This window comes from Mustela nivalis (assembly GCF_964662115.1).
Source record: "Mustela nivalis genome assembly, chromosome: 1".
Lineage (NCBI taxonomy): Eukaryota > Metazoa > Chordata > Mammalia > Carnivora > Mustelidae > Mustela > Mustela nivalis.
In genome coordinates, this window is record NC_139020.1 from 101,864,882 (window position 1) to 101,880,388 (window position 15,507).

General features: G+C 36.4%; 1 protein-coding gene and 1 pseudogene across 2 annotated transcripts in view; one reads left to right on the plus strand and one right to left on the minus strand.

Annotated features, from left to right (window-relative positions):
- LOC309871580 (uncharacterized protein) overlaps positions 1 to 15,507 on the plus strand; it is a gene marked incomplete at its 5' end in the record, with an annotated part of 709,738 nt that overhangs the window by 340,762 nt on the left and 353,469 nt on the right. The gene's annotated exons all lie outside the window — the stretch shown is intronic.
- On the minus strand, positions 5,591 to 7,875 carry LOC309847685 (DBIRD complex subunit ZNF326 pseudogene; annotated as a pseudogene). The gene has a single exon. The product of its transcript is annotated as a DBIRD complex subunit ZNF326 pseudogene (transcript).

A 15,507-nucleotide genomic window follows, 5' to 3' on the forward strand; every position in this document is an offset into this window, starting at 1 on the left:
ATAAACCACAATGAGATACCACCTAGTACCAGTCAGAATAGCTGAAATTAACAACTCAGGAAACGACAATGTTAGTGAGGATGCAGAGAAAGGAGAACCCTCTTACACTGTTGGTGAGAATGCAAGCTGGTGCAGCCACTCTGGAAAATAGTACAGAGGTTCCTCAAGAAGTTAAAAATAAAGCTACCCTATGACCCAGCAATTGTACTACTAGGTATTTATCACAAAATTACAAATGTAGTGACCCAAAGGACATCTGCACCCCAGTGTTTACAGAAGCAAAGTCCATTATAGTTATACTGTGGAAGGAGCCCAGATGTCCATTGACATATCTATCTATCTATCTATCTATCTACATCTATATATGTATATATAATCTATATCTATCTATATGTATATAGATAGATATATGTATATATCTATACCTATAGATATAGATAGATATAGACTATATATACATATATAGATATATGATAGATAGATAGATAAATATTCACAATGGAATATACTCAGACATCAAAAAGGATGAAATCTTACCATATACATTGATGTGGATAGAACTGGAGGGTATTATGCTAAGCGAAATAAGTCAGTCAGAGAAAGACAATTATATGGTTTCACTCATATGTAGAATATAAAAAACAGTGCAGAGGGGGCGCCTGGGTAGCTCATTAAGTCATTAAGTCATTAAGCGTCTGCCTTCAGCTCAGGTCATGATCCCAGGGTCCTGGGTTCAAGCCCTGCATCAGGCTGCCCGCTCAGCAGGAGGCCTGCTTCTCCTTCTCCCGTTCCCTCTCTTGCTGTGTTTCTGTCAAATAAATAAAATCTTAAAACAAAAAAACAGTGCAGAGGATCATGGGGGAAGGGAGGGAAAACTGAATGGGAAGAAATCAGAGAGGGAGAAAAACCATGAGAGACTCTTAACTATGGGAAAGAAAGTAAGGTTGCTGGATGGGAGGTGGGTGGAGGAATAGAGTAATTGGGTGGTGGGCATTAAGGACGGCATGTGATGTGATGAGCACTGGGTGTTATATGCAACTGATGAATTACTGAGCTCTACATCTGAAAATGATGTACTATATGTTGGTTAATTGAATTTAAATAAAATAAAATAAACTGTTTCTGACTATAAACCAGATTATTTCACTTCTCTGCTCAAAACCCTCCAATGACTTCTCTCACTGAAAGTAAAATCCACGTTCCTGACTCTGGCTTACAGGGTACCATGTAATCTGGGCCCTGCTCCCTCTTTGACCACATCACCTGCCCTCTCCTCAACTTACTTTCTCTAGTCACCTGGGGCCTCAAGTTTTCTTACAGAAGAACTGGGGCTCAGAATGGAGATCTGGGAATCACTATTAATTCCTACTTATGCCAGGCACTATGCTAAATGCTTTACAAATGTTGCATTCAAGCTTTACATAAAAGCAGAAAGATGGTCATTGCTGCTCCTATTATTTTTATTACTAGTGTGTTAAATGTTACTAATATTAGTTGTAGTATTAAACCATTATTACTGTGTCACTAAATAAGAGAAATAAAGTAACTAGCTCATGTTCACTCAACTAGTAGTTGGTGAAAATGATTATCACTATGTTCTGAAGACCTTTTTGTCTTTGAATGTTCTGGGGAAGGATTTAACTAGAAGAACTTGACACCAAGAAGGCTGAAGATTTATGCACTGAGCCCTTAATTCACATATTCAACAGAGTTACCTTGAACCTCTTCTTAGATGCAAAGCCCCTGTGAGGCACTTTTGTGGATAATGGACAAAAAACACATTCCTTTAAGAAACATTCAATTTAGTATGATTATTGTATGGATAGCAGTCATTCAGATGACTTCCTTAAAGTCTGAACAATTAACAGTTCTACACTTGACTTCTGATTATTTGAACATAAGTATTTAAGGCTCCTTTCTAAATTCCCTTTGAAATAAACAAAGAAATATAAATTAAGAGTTAAAAAACTGTTTCAGTCCTAGAAAGATAGAAAAGATTGACTAATAGACCAGAAATTAGGAGTTTATATTGTATCCTGCATATAGAATTGCATAACTTCCTGCTATTGGAGTGTACCAGGGTTTCCTAAGTAACCTCTCTCTTCAATTATACACAATGCACCCTATCTAAACTGCTGCTTTGAATTTTCCCCAGGATCCTGAACTTGTAAACCCAAATGACTACTAGACATCACCCATAGACAACTAATGGGCATTTTAAATTAGTCAAAACAAAACTCTTATTTCTTGCACCATCTATCAAACTGCCCCTCCCCCAGGCATTTATATTTAAATAAACACCACCACCATCAACCCAATTGCTGAAAATAAAAATCTGAATATTCTGTTTAATTCTGCCCTAGCGCTTATACCCCTCTACTCCTAAAGTAGTCCTCAGCAACCAAACATGCCCCAAATCTGGTGACCTCTCTCCATCTCCATGACCTGACCAGGGGATGCTCTTGTTTCTTCTAGAATAGACTCGTATATAGTAGCAGAGGGACATTTTACAATAGAAAATCAGATCATGCTTCTCTTGTCCCACAATAAAAACAAAAACAGAAACAGAAACAGAAACAAAATCCCCAGTTCAAAACTCTGCAGTGGCTTTGCACTGCACTTAAAATCCACACTCCTTTTTGTGGTTTATAAAATCCTATCTGGTAACTGTTACTTTTTATCCCTTTCTCACCTAATATACTCCAGCTTCTTTCCATTTTTAAAGCTCACCAACTCTTTCCCATCTCAGGTGTGTGCACTAGGGCTTTCTTTTCCCTCCCCAGTATCAGGAGGACCATTTTTGGATCTTTACCTTACTGACTCTTTCTCATCAAATGGGTTTCAGCTCCTTCGAGTGAACTGCCCGCCTTCCCAATTTAAAATAGATACCCTTTTTTTGCCTCCGTATGTGGTAATTACTGCTGGCTAAACCTTTTCCTGGATATTTGTCTATGGCTGCTTTTCACCTTCTAAGAAGAAAAATTTCCTAAAAGCAAGGGCCATGTCTGCTTTGTTTAACACAGAATTCACTCTACCTATATGATACAGTTAATGAGCAATTAATATATGAGCAAATGGAATGATTTCATTATTAATATGGTATAGAAATGTGACACAAATATAAAAAGTGATAATAATAATCTAAATATAAAGATCATTTCAACAAAACTGAGCAATGTTGTAAAGCTATATAAAAGAAATATGAAAAATACAAAGGTGATGGAAGCTAGACCTAATTTATCAGTTATTACAATAAGTCTGGGCTAAACTCCACCATTAAACAACAAATATTTTCAGATTGGGTCTCAAAATAAAATCACACTATTCACATTATTATCTAAGAAGATAAGGAAAGGGTCCAATAAAATGGACCAAAAAACCTCCTGGAAAATGCAAACATAGGGGTGGTAATATCAGGCAAAATAGAAATTTTAAAAGAATTTTTTATTGTTCTTTATAGAATCTTACAAGTTTTTAATTGAAATATAGTTGACATACAATATTGGTTTCAGTCACAGCATAATAGTTCAACATTACATACATTACGCAGTGCTTACCACAAAAAATGTAGTTACCATCTGTCACCATATAAAGTTATTAGTCTTTTGGTATATTCCCGATGCTGTACTTTTCATCCCCGTGACTTATTTATTTTAAAACTGAAAGTTTGTACTTCTTAATCCCCTTCACCTATTTTTCCTATCGTGACTTATGTATTTTAAAACTGAAAGTTTGTACCTCTTAATCCCCTTCACCTATTTTTCCTATATCCCTACCCTCTTCCCCTCTGGCAATCACCAGTTTGTTCTCTGTATTTATGACTATGCTTCTGTTTTTTGTTTGTTCATGTGTTTTTGTAGGTTCCACACATAAGTGAAATCACATGGTATTTGTCTTTATCTTATTTCATTTGGCCATAATCCTCTAGACCCATCCATATAAATGGCAAGCTTTCATTCTTTTTATGGCTGAGTAATATCCTATTGTGTATATACACCACATCTTCTTTATTCATTCAGGTATTGATGCACACATATGTTGCTTCCATATCTTGGCTATTGTAAATAATGCTACAATAAATGCAGGGGTGCATGTATCTTTTCAAATTAGGGTTTTTGTTTTCTTCAGGTAAATACCCAGAAGTAGAACTATTGGTTCATATGGTATTTCTAGTTTTATCTTTTTGAGAAACCTCCATGACATTTTCCAGAGTGTCTGCACAAGTTTACATTCCCACCAGCAGTGCGCAAAGGTTCCTTTTTCTCTACATCCTGACCAACATTGGTTATTTCTCATCTTTTTTATATTGGCCATTCTAACTGGTGTGGGGTAGATAAATAATTGTAGTTTTGATCTGCATTTCTCTGATTAGTGATGTTGAGCATCTTCTCATGTATCTGTTGCCCATCTACACATCTTCTTTGGAAAAATACCTCTTCAGATCCTCTGCCCATTTTTAATCAATTGTTTGATATTGCATTTTAAGAGTTCTTCACATACCTTGGATATTAACTCTTATCAGATGTATCATTTGCAAATATCTTCTCACATCCAGTAGCCTGCCTTTTATCTTGTTGATGGTTTCTTTCACTGTGCAAAAGCTTTTTAGTTTGAGGTAGTCTTCCAATTATTTATATTTTGTTTTTGTTTCCCTTGCCTGAGGAGACTGATCCAGGAATATATTTCCAAGGCCAATGTCCAAGAGTTTGCCTTTGTTTCTCTTTTCAAATTTTTATTTAAAGATTATAGTTAACACATAATGTGATATACTTGTTTCAGAATACCTATGTTTTCTTTCAGGAGTTTTATGGTTTCAGGTCTCATATTTAGGTCTTTAACTCATCGTTTTAAAGGAGTTATTGATTTATTTGAGAGAGAGCGCATGCACATGTGTTCATGTGCCCGCATGAGCATGGGGAGGGGCAAAGGAAGAGGGAGAGAGAATCCTCAAGCAGATTCCCCACTGAGCAGGGAGTTTAACACAGGTCTCAGTCCTAGGACTGTGAGATCATGACACAAGTGGAAATCAAGAGCCAGTCGCTTAACCAACTGAACTACCCATGTGCCCCTCTTTGATCCATTTTGACTTTGTTTTTGTATGTGGTATTAGAAAGTGGTCCAGTTTCATTCTTTTGCATTTAGCTGTCAACTTTTTCCCAACAGCATGTTTTGAAAAAACTTTTCTCCTCATTTTATATTCCTTTCTCCTTTGCTGTAGATTAATTGACCATATAAATGTAAGTTTATTTCTGGGCTCTCTGTTCCATTAACTTATGTATTTATTTTTGTGCAATTATCATACATACTGTTTTGGTCAGTATAGCTTTGTAGTATGATTTGGAACCTGCGATTTCAGTACCTCTGGCTTCATTCTTCTTCAAGACTGCTTGGCTATTTGGGTTCTTTTTGTGGTTCCATATAAATTTTATTTTATTTTATTTTTTGTTTGTTTGTTTGTTTTTGTTTTTGTAAAAATTGTTTTATTGCTACAAAGGGAAACATGGTCACAAAAAGCCTTTAAGCGTATATTAACGCAAATTACTATTCAATGTCCAATGCCGTAAAAAAATACACAGTCAGAGCACAAAAATACTTGCCCAATTTATCTCTTCTAGGGTAAGTATTCAAAACATTAATGCACACTTGAATATATACTCCCAACAGCAGCATTTAAGTTCAAATGATTAGAGTAGATATACTAACAATACACATCTGTTATCCTTAACACCAATAAAGTAATAAAAATTAAGCTTAAAAATTATACAAACAATTTATCTAATCTAAGTTTGATAGCTATAAAAACTAAACTAAAATAGTCTTACCTTCATCTTATTAAACAAATGCCAAACATTTAGAAATTATATAAAACAAATTTGAATGTGTGGAATGCATGCAACATGGGTGTTAATTCTCATATTTTAAACTATTAAAATTCTTACCCTTTTCCATTTTAGGAGAGAAATTTAAAGCTTCTTTTAGATTTGACTAATACCTTATATTTAATTTTCTTCAGGTTGGTCAACAGGGAAGTCAACAGGCTCTTCCTTTGTTTCTTCCCCCACTGCTTCCCCTTCCCCCACTGCCTTTCCTTCCCCCACTGCTTCTGTCTCCCCCACTGCCTCTCCCTCCCCCACACCCTCTATTTCCTTCCTGTGTGTCTCCCACTCCCTCTACTCCTCCTCCTTCTCCCACTTCCTCTGCTTCCTCCACTTCTTCTACTTCCTCTACTTCTCTCACTTCCTCCTCTTCTTCCTCCTCTTCCTCCTCTTCTTCAATAGGTTCATCAATCTTTTCTTCTTCTTCCTCATCTCCTTCTATTTGTTGATCTTAAGAATGATCTTGAATTTCAAAAGGATTCTCACCCTTAACAAAATGTTCGTATCGTGCCTTCACTATTGGATTATTTAAAATGCTTGTAGCAGTCAAGACACTTTCTCTTTTTATTTGCTCCTTGTAAGCCTGCTTCCCTTTGATATGATCAGGAGATTTTAAGTGCTGCCGCACTGAGCTGTGTAAAGCAGGGATATACACACTGCATGCACTGCAGTGAACAGTCTCTACTTTCATCATGTGATCATCTGCAGTAACACCTTCCATAACATCTTTTTCAATTATTTTAACTACTTCTGTTTGATTATTTGTCTGTTGCTTACGAATAGATATTTTCTTGAATTTATTCACCATACATTCATGCAAAAACTCCATAACTACTTTATCAAATTTGGTTTGTTTCTGAATATGATCTAGTGTTTCCTGGTGTGAAGAACTTTCCAGATGTAGTTCAATATCTTTTTCTTCAAACGTTTGGAATTTACAAAAGGAACATGTGAATGCCATTCTGTATCCATCTCCATATTTCTCACTGTTTTTTTCTCTTCTGCGCCTTTGTTTCTCTCACCGAGCCTCGATTCGTCGCTTTTCTTCTTCCTCATTTTTAGGATCAGTTTTTGTGGGTGATTTGCTGAGGCTCATCTTCTCCACAGGTTTTGCTAGCTTGGGTTTCTTGATAAAGGTTCCACCAGGCTTATTAAATGGTTGCATCATTTTTCTCTTTATTCCTCTTGCAGCGGCAACTGTCACATTGGTGGGTTTGTTTTAATAGTCAACAACAATTCCAGGTCTATGAATGCTTCCAAAATCACTCATATGTCCTCGGCCTCGGCCTCTGCCTGTTGATGGTCCTCCAAAAGCATCATAGTTTCTGCTTCCAAACGTACTTTCAGGATAAGCAGGCGTTCCTCTCCCCCGAGAGCCAACAGGTGCAGACTTCATATGGGGTGAAGAAAAACTGCTGTAGGAAGAGTAATTCTCTCTTCCTCTGTCCTCCATAAACCCAGGCCTCAATTTTGAACGGGAGTAAGGTGCTTCCCAGCTAGACCCGCCCTGGTTTCTACCTCCGAAAGAGTCAAGGCTATTATTCCAGTAGGAGCTCTCAAATCGACCACCATAACTACCTCCGAAGCGGCTTTGTTTGGGTTCATTAAAACCATAGCCAGATCTGTACAGATCTCGCCCACCCAGAGAAGACCTGGAGTCGTAAGACTCATAAGGTCCAAACCTGCTACCCGCCCCCCCCACCACCACTGTGACTGTCCATGCCATATGACTGGTTTAGGTAGGAGTCCATGGATCTTTGACCCCCATAGGATCCATGGCCATAGTCACGGTCCATCCCTCCATAAGATCCGGGGCCATAATCACGATCCATTCCATTAAAGCCCTGATAAGTATTTCTGCAAGCAGAGTGTGTGTAATCGTCCTCGAAGTCCATGGCGGAGGCTCGGGGCTCACCGGCTCGGCGGCGCTGGGCAGAACTGTGGCAGGCGGCGAACACCCAGGACCCGCGGTTCCACACCACCAGTCCGCGCGACCGAAAGCCCCATATAAATTTTATGATTATTTCTTCTAATTTTATGAAAAGGAATATTGGTATTTTGATAGGGATTTTATTGAATCTGTAGATTTCTTTGGGTTTTATGGACATTTTAATGATAGTAATTCTTCCAATCCATGAGCACGATATGTCTTTCCATCTTTTTGTGTCATCTTCAAATTCTTTCATCAGTGTTGTATAGTTTTCACAGTACATGTCTTTAACTTTCTTGGTTAAGTTTATTCCCACATGTTTTATGCTTTTTGATGAATTGTTTTCTTAATTTCTCTCTCTGCTAGTTCATTCTTAGTGTGTAAAAACAGATTTCTGGATATTAATATTGTATCCTGCAACTTTACTGAATTCATTTATTAGTTCTAATAGTTTTTTGGTGGAGTCTTTAGGGTTGTCTTTATATAGTATCAGGTAGGTCATCTGCAATTAGTGACAGTGTTGCTTCTTTCTTACCAATTTGGATAATTTTCTTTTTCTATTTCTTGTTTGATTACTATGGATGGGACTTAAAGTACTCTTTTGAATAGGAGTGGTAAGAGTGGCTATTCTTGTCTTGTTCCTACTCTTAGAGGAAAAGCTTTCATCTTTTCATCATTGAGTATATTAGTTTGTCATATATAGCCTTTATTATGTTGAGGCATGTTCCCTCTATACCTGTCGAGAGTTATTATCCTGACAGGTTTTTAATTTTTATCAAATACTTTTTCTGCATCTATTGAGATGATCATATGATTTTTATCTTTCATTTTGTTGATATGATGTAACATGTTTTTTGATTTGTGGATATTAAACCATTTTTGCATTCCTGGAATAAAGCCCACTTGATTACAGGTAATTAATCCTTTTAAAGTATTTTGAATTTGGTTAGCTAATATTTTGCTAAGGGTTTTTTCATCTGTGTTTTTCAAGGATATTGGTCTGTAATTTCTTTTGTAGCATCTTTATCTGATTTTGATATCAGAGTAATACTGGCCTTGTACAATGAATTTGGAAGCATTTCTTAATCTTCTATTTTTTGTAATAGTTTGAGAAATACAGGTATTAGTTCTTCTTTAAATGTTTAGTATTATTGACCTGTGAAGCCTTCTGGTCCTGGATTTTTGTTTATTGAGAGATTTTTATTATTGATTTAATTTTATTCCTAATAATTGGTCTGTTTGGATTTTCTATTTCTTCCTGAGTCAGTTTTGGAAAATTGTATGTTTCTAGGTATTTATCCATTTATTCTAGGCTATCCAACTTGTGGTATATCATTTTCCATAGTAGTTTTTTTTTTAAGATTTTATTTGTTTATTTGACAGACAGAGATCACAAGTAGTCAGAGAGGCAAGCAGAGAGAAAGAGGAGGAAGCAGGCTCTCTGCTGAGCAGAGGACCTGATGCGGGACTCCATCCCAGGACCCTGGGGTCATGACCTGAGCTGAAGGCAGAGGCTCTAACCCACTGAGCCACCCAGGCGCCCCATAGTAGATTTTTTTAATCCTTTGGATTTCTGTGGTGTTGATTGTAACATATCTTTTATATCTGATTTTATTTATTTGAGGCCTTTGTCTTTTTTTTTCTTGATGAGTTTGACTAAAGGTTTATCAATTTTATTTATCTTTTCCAATAATCAGTTTTTTATTTCATTGATTTTTTTAACTATCTTTTTTTTTTAAAAGATTTTATTTATTTATTTGATAGGGAGAGAGAGAGATCACAATTAGGCAGAGAGGCAGGCAGAGAGAGGCAAGCAGGCTCTCCGCTGAGCAGAGAGCCCCATGTGGGTCTTGATCCTAGGACCCTGAGATAATGACCTGAGCTGAAGGCAGAGGCTTAACCCACTGAGCCATCCAGGTGCCCTTTAACTATCTTTATAGTCTTTGTTTTATTTATTTCTGCACCAATTTTTATTATCTCTTTCATCTACTGATTCTGAGTTTTGTTTTTTTTTCCTTTCTTTTCTAGTTTTTTTTAGGTATGAGGTTAGATTGTTTGAGAATTTTCTTGTTTTTTGAGGTAGGGCCTGTTTCTATACACTTCTCTCTCAGAACTGCTTTTGCTGTGTCCCAAAGATTTTGAATCATGTGTTTTCATTTTCAAATGTCCCAAGGTATTTTTTTTTTTAATTTCCTAGCTACCATGTACCTGTTTTTTTTTTTTTCTGGATATATATACACATATATATATGATATATATAATGATATATATATATGATTTATGTATATTCATAATACATAAATTATATAATCTGTATATGTATATGTATACATATATGTATATATATAATTTATACCTATAAAAACTGATTTGTGTGTGTGTGTGTGTGTGTGTATATGTAACTAATTTCTAGTTTTATACCATCATGTTCAGAAAAGTTGCTTGGTATGATTTCAGTCTTCTTAAATTTATTAAGACTTGTTTTGTGGCCTAACATATGATCTATTCTGGGGAAAAGTCCATGTGCACTTGAAAAAAATGTGTGTTTTGCTGTTTTTGGATGGAATGTTTCGTGTATCTCTTCTAAGTCCATCTGATCTTATGTGTCATTCAAAGCCACTATTTATTGATTGTATGGATGATTTATCTATTGACATAAGTGGAGTGTTAAAGTCTCCTACTATTATTGTGTTAATGTCAATTTCTCTCCTTATGTCTGTTAATATTTACTTTATATATTTAGATATGCCCATGTTGGGGACGTAGATATTTGCAGTTGTTATGTCCTCCTGTTGGATTGATCCCTTTATCATTATGTAATGCCCTTCTTTGTCTCTTGTTACAGTCTTTGTTTTATAGTCTATTTGTCTGATCTAATTTTCTCTTTGATTTGTGTGGAATATCTTTTAGCACCTCTTCACTTTCAGTCTGTTTGTATCTTTTTTTTTTTTAATTTTTTTTTTTAAGATTTTATTTATTTATTTGACAGACAGAGATCACAAGTCGGCAGAGAGAGAGGAGGAAGCAGGCTTTCTGCGGAACAGAGAGCCCAATGTGGGTCTTGATCCCGGGACTGTGAGATTATGACCTGAGCCGAAGGCAGAGGCTTTGACCCACTGAGCCACCCAGGGGCCACTGTTTGTGTCTTTAAGTCTGAAATGAATCTCTTGTGAGCAGCATATATGAGTCTTGTTTTTTTGACCAACCCTGTGTCTTTTGATTGGAGCATTTAGCCCATTTACATTTAAATAATTATATGTACTTATTGCCATTTTGCCAATTATTTTCTGATTGGTTTCTAAATCTTCTCTGTTCCTTTCTTCTTTTCTTGGTCTTCCTTTTTGATTTGATGACTTTCTTTAGTGTTATGCTAAGATTCCTTATTCCTTATTTTTTGTACATCTACTGTAGATTTTTGGTTTGTAGTTACCATGAGGTTCATATGTAACATCCTACTACATGGAAGTCTATATTAATTTACTGTTTGCGTAAGATTTTTTTTTTTAAGATTTTATTTATTTATTTGACAGACAGAGATCACAAGTAGGCAGAGAGGCAGGCAGAGAGAGAGGAAAGGATGCAGGTTCCCTGCTAAGCAGAAAGTCTGATGTGGGACTTGATCGCAGGACCCTGGGATCATGACCTGAGCCAAAGGCAGAGGCTTTAACCCACTAAGCCAACCAGGCACCCTGTTTGCTTAAGTTTGAATACATTCTTACAGTATTTTTGCTCACCTCCACTTTTTCTGTATATAATACCATATTTTGCATGTTTTTATTTTGTGTATCCCTTGCCAGTTTTTGTAGATTGTAATTGATTTTGCTACTTTTGTCTTTTAACTTTAATACTAGCTTTATAAGTGATTTAGCCATTATCTTTACTATATGTTTGTTTTTACTAGTGAAATTTTTTGTGTTCATAATTTTTTACCTCTAGTTATGGCCTTTTCTTTTTCACTTAATGAAGCTCCTTTAACATTTTTGTGAGGCTGCTTTAATAGTGATTAACTCCTTTAACTTTTGTTAGTCTGGGAGACTCTCTCTGTCCTTCAGTTCTGAACTATAATCTTACCAGGTAGACTATTCTTGTAGGTCCTTTTTTGTTTTAGCATTTAGAATATATCATGCCAGTCTCTCTGGTCTGTGAAATTTCTGCTCAAAAGTGAGCTGATAACAAGGTGGAATTGGAAGGGAGAGAAACCAAAAGAGACTCTTAATGTCACAAAACAAACTGAGGGTGGCCGGGGGGAGGGGTGTAGGGAGAGGGTGGTGGGGTTATGAACATTGGGAAGGGTATGTGCTATGGTGAGTGCTGTGAAGTGTGTAAACTTGGCGATTCACAGACCTGTACCCCTGAGGCTAATATTACATTATATGTTTATTAAAAAATTAAAATTTTTTTTAAAAAGTGAGCTGATAGTGTTATAGGGTTTTGATTATGTGTAAATATTTGCTTTTTTCTTGCTGCTTTTATTTAAAAAAAATTTCCCCTCCTCCTCCTCCTTTGTTTTTTTATGTACAACATAGTGATTTGACAATTCTATACATTGTACTATACTCACCACAGGTATAGTTACCATCTTTCACAATACAATGTAAATGTAATACCATTCCCTATATTCTCACTATAATACCATTGACTATATTCCCTATATTGCCTTTCGTCTGCATTACTTATTTATTCCATAACTGAAAACCTGTATTTCCCACTTCCCCTTCGCTCATTTTGCCCACCTCCCCCCCACCCCCGCAACCACCATTTTTGTTCTCTATTTATGGGTCTGCTTGTGCTTTTTTGTTTATTTGTTCATGTTTTATTTTTTAGATTCCACATATAAATGAAGCCATATGATATTTGTTTTTTCTGACTTATTTCATGTATCATAATACCCTCAAGGTTCATCCATGTAGTCACAAACGGCAAGATCTTGTTTTTGATTTTTGGGATTTTTTTCTATGACCAAGTATTAATCCCATTGTTTTGGGTTTCCCTTATATGTAACTATTGGCTTTTTTCTTGCTGCTTTTAAGAGTTTCTCTTTATCTTTATATTGGGACATTTTAATTATTATGTGTTGTGTTGTAGATTTCCTTGGGTTTATGCTTTTTGGGACTATCTGTACTTCCTGGACCTGCATGTCTATTTCTTTTCCGAGATCAGGGAGGTTTTCAGCTATTTTTCAAATAAATTTTCTGCCCTTTTCTATTTCTCTAATCCTTTTGGAACCCCTATAATGTGAATGTTAGTACACTGGATGTTGTCCCAGAGGTCCCTTTATCTAACCTCTTTTTTTTTTTTTTTTTTGCTGTTTATCTTGGGTACTTTCTACTATCCTGTCTTCCAGATCACTAATCTGTTCTGCATCTTCCAGTCTTCTGTTGATTTTCTCTAGTGTATTTCTCATTTCAGTTACTGTGTTCTTTTAGCTTTGATTCGTTTCTTTTTTTTTTTTTATATCTTTGTCTCTTTGTTAATGTTCTCATGGAATTCATCCACTTTTATCTCAAGTCCAGTAACCATCTTAATGACTATTACTTTGAATTCTTTATCAGGTAGGTGGTTTATTTCTCTTTTGTTTAGTTCTTATTCTGATGTTTTGTCTTATTCTTTCATTTGAAACATATTCGTCTTTCTTCTCATTTTGTCTCACTCTCAGTGTTTATTCTGTGAATTAGGTGGATGAGCCTCATCTCCTGGTCTTGAAAGTAGTAGCCTTACATACAAGGTATCCTCTGGGACCCAGTGGGACCACACCTTACATACAAGGTATCCTCTGGGACCCTGTTACCATAACTAGATGCTCCGTTTGTGTTCCATGTGTGGGTTTTGTTTACCTTCCTGTTGTGACTGAGCTGTGACTACTGTGGGCATGCTGGTGGGTAGGGTTGGGTAGGGTGGGTTGTAGATAGCCGGGCTATCTACAATGATAGGCTACAACTATTGCAGGTACAATAGTGAGTAGGGCTGGCAATAGGCCCAGCATGGCTGGCTGAGAGGTCTGGCTGTAGTTGCTACAGGCGTGCTGGTGGGTAGGGCCAGCCCCTGGAACTGATAATGGCTGGCTGAGAGGCCTACCTACTGTGGGTGTGCTGTTGGGTAGGGCTGCTCCATTTTCCCCAGGGCAGGAGTTGCTTTGGAGGGATACAGGTCCCAGCTGAGGCTGCTTGCCAAGTGTGGTGGAGGTGACAGTCACTTTGGGGACATGCTGATTTTGACTGAGGCTGTCCACCAGGTGTGACAGGGCAGGACCTGCTTTAAGAGTTGCACAGAGCAAGGAGTGGTGGAGCAAGCAGTGCTAACAAGGTAAATAATGTCAAAACTGGCTCCTGCAAGCAAACTAGGCTGAATGAGGGCAAGAAAAATGACACCTATGAGTATTTTCTTTCCCAGAGAAAGCTCCTAGAGATCCCTTTCTCTCCAGAAGACACCTTGAAATTAGTCAATAAATCGTTTTTATGTATAACCCAGGTTTTTTTTTTCAAACTGTTCCTTCTGTGTGGGATCTCAGGCTCAATGATATGTTATGCTGGCCCTTTAAAAGAGCAGACTCTTGGTCTGGCACTCCCAGAGTTAAGTTTCACTGATTTTCAAAGCCAGGAATTGTGGGGGCTCTTATTCCCATTGTATGTCCCTTGATGCCCTTCCTCCTTAGGGAGGATCCTCTGTGGCTGTGATAGCCCCTCTACTTGTGGGTTGCTACATGGGGGGTTGGTTGCTGATCTCATTTCTACCCCTCCTACTCTTCTTGATGTGGCTTTTCTTTATGGCTTTAACAGTTGAGGATCAGTTCTGATTATCTTCAGGTTGTTTGAGTGAGTGGAATTACATGTAGTTGTTGCCTTGGTGCATGTGTGGGAGTGAGCTTAGGATCTTCCTCCTCTGCCATCATATCTCACTCACAAGGCTCATATTTTACATTGTTCAAATATGTTTTACAAAGAAGATGTAGCATTGATGCCCTGTGCATTCACTAATATTATATTGAAATACATAAAACAATAAACCTAGGAATTCCAAGTTTAAAAAAACCACAATTATAGTAAAAGGCTTTTGCATACTTTTTGAGACTTTGACTAATAAGACAAAAGACAGAGGACATAACACTATCACTGGTAACCTTATTTAAATATATATAAATTTCATATTCTAGTAAAAGAGAGTGTATTTGTTTCAAACATCAAAAGAAAGTTGCAGAGTTTGCTTATATCCTAGGATGCAAAGAAAGCTTAAATAAATGCCAAAAAAACTATGAATACTTTTACTTTGACTATGATGCAAAAAATCTAAAAATAAAAAATGAACAGTTTTAAGCCACAAAAAGACTAAATAATCTATTTTAAAGTGTTTTCAAAGAAGAACTAAAAACTTAAGGAATTAATAAAATTGCTATATATCAAAATGTATTGGATGCAGCTATAAATTCATATGGAGGAAAACTCATAAATTTAAGTGCCTTTAGTATTAAAGAAGGAAGAATCAATAAGTGAACTAAGCATTGCAGTTTACACAATTTAAAAGCAACTAAGGAGACTTGGGGTAGGACAGACATTAATGAAGAATAAAGTAGAAATTACTGAAGTAGAAAGGAAAAAAGTAATTGAATGTATAATTCTGGAATACAGTTTTTGGAAGGGCAAATAAATAAACTTGAGTCTATGTTGATTAAGGAAAAATAATTGGTAAACACAGATATATAAATGG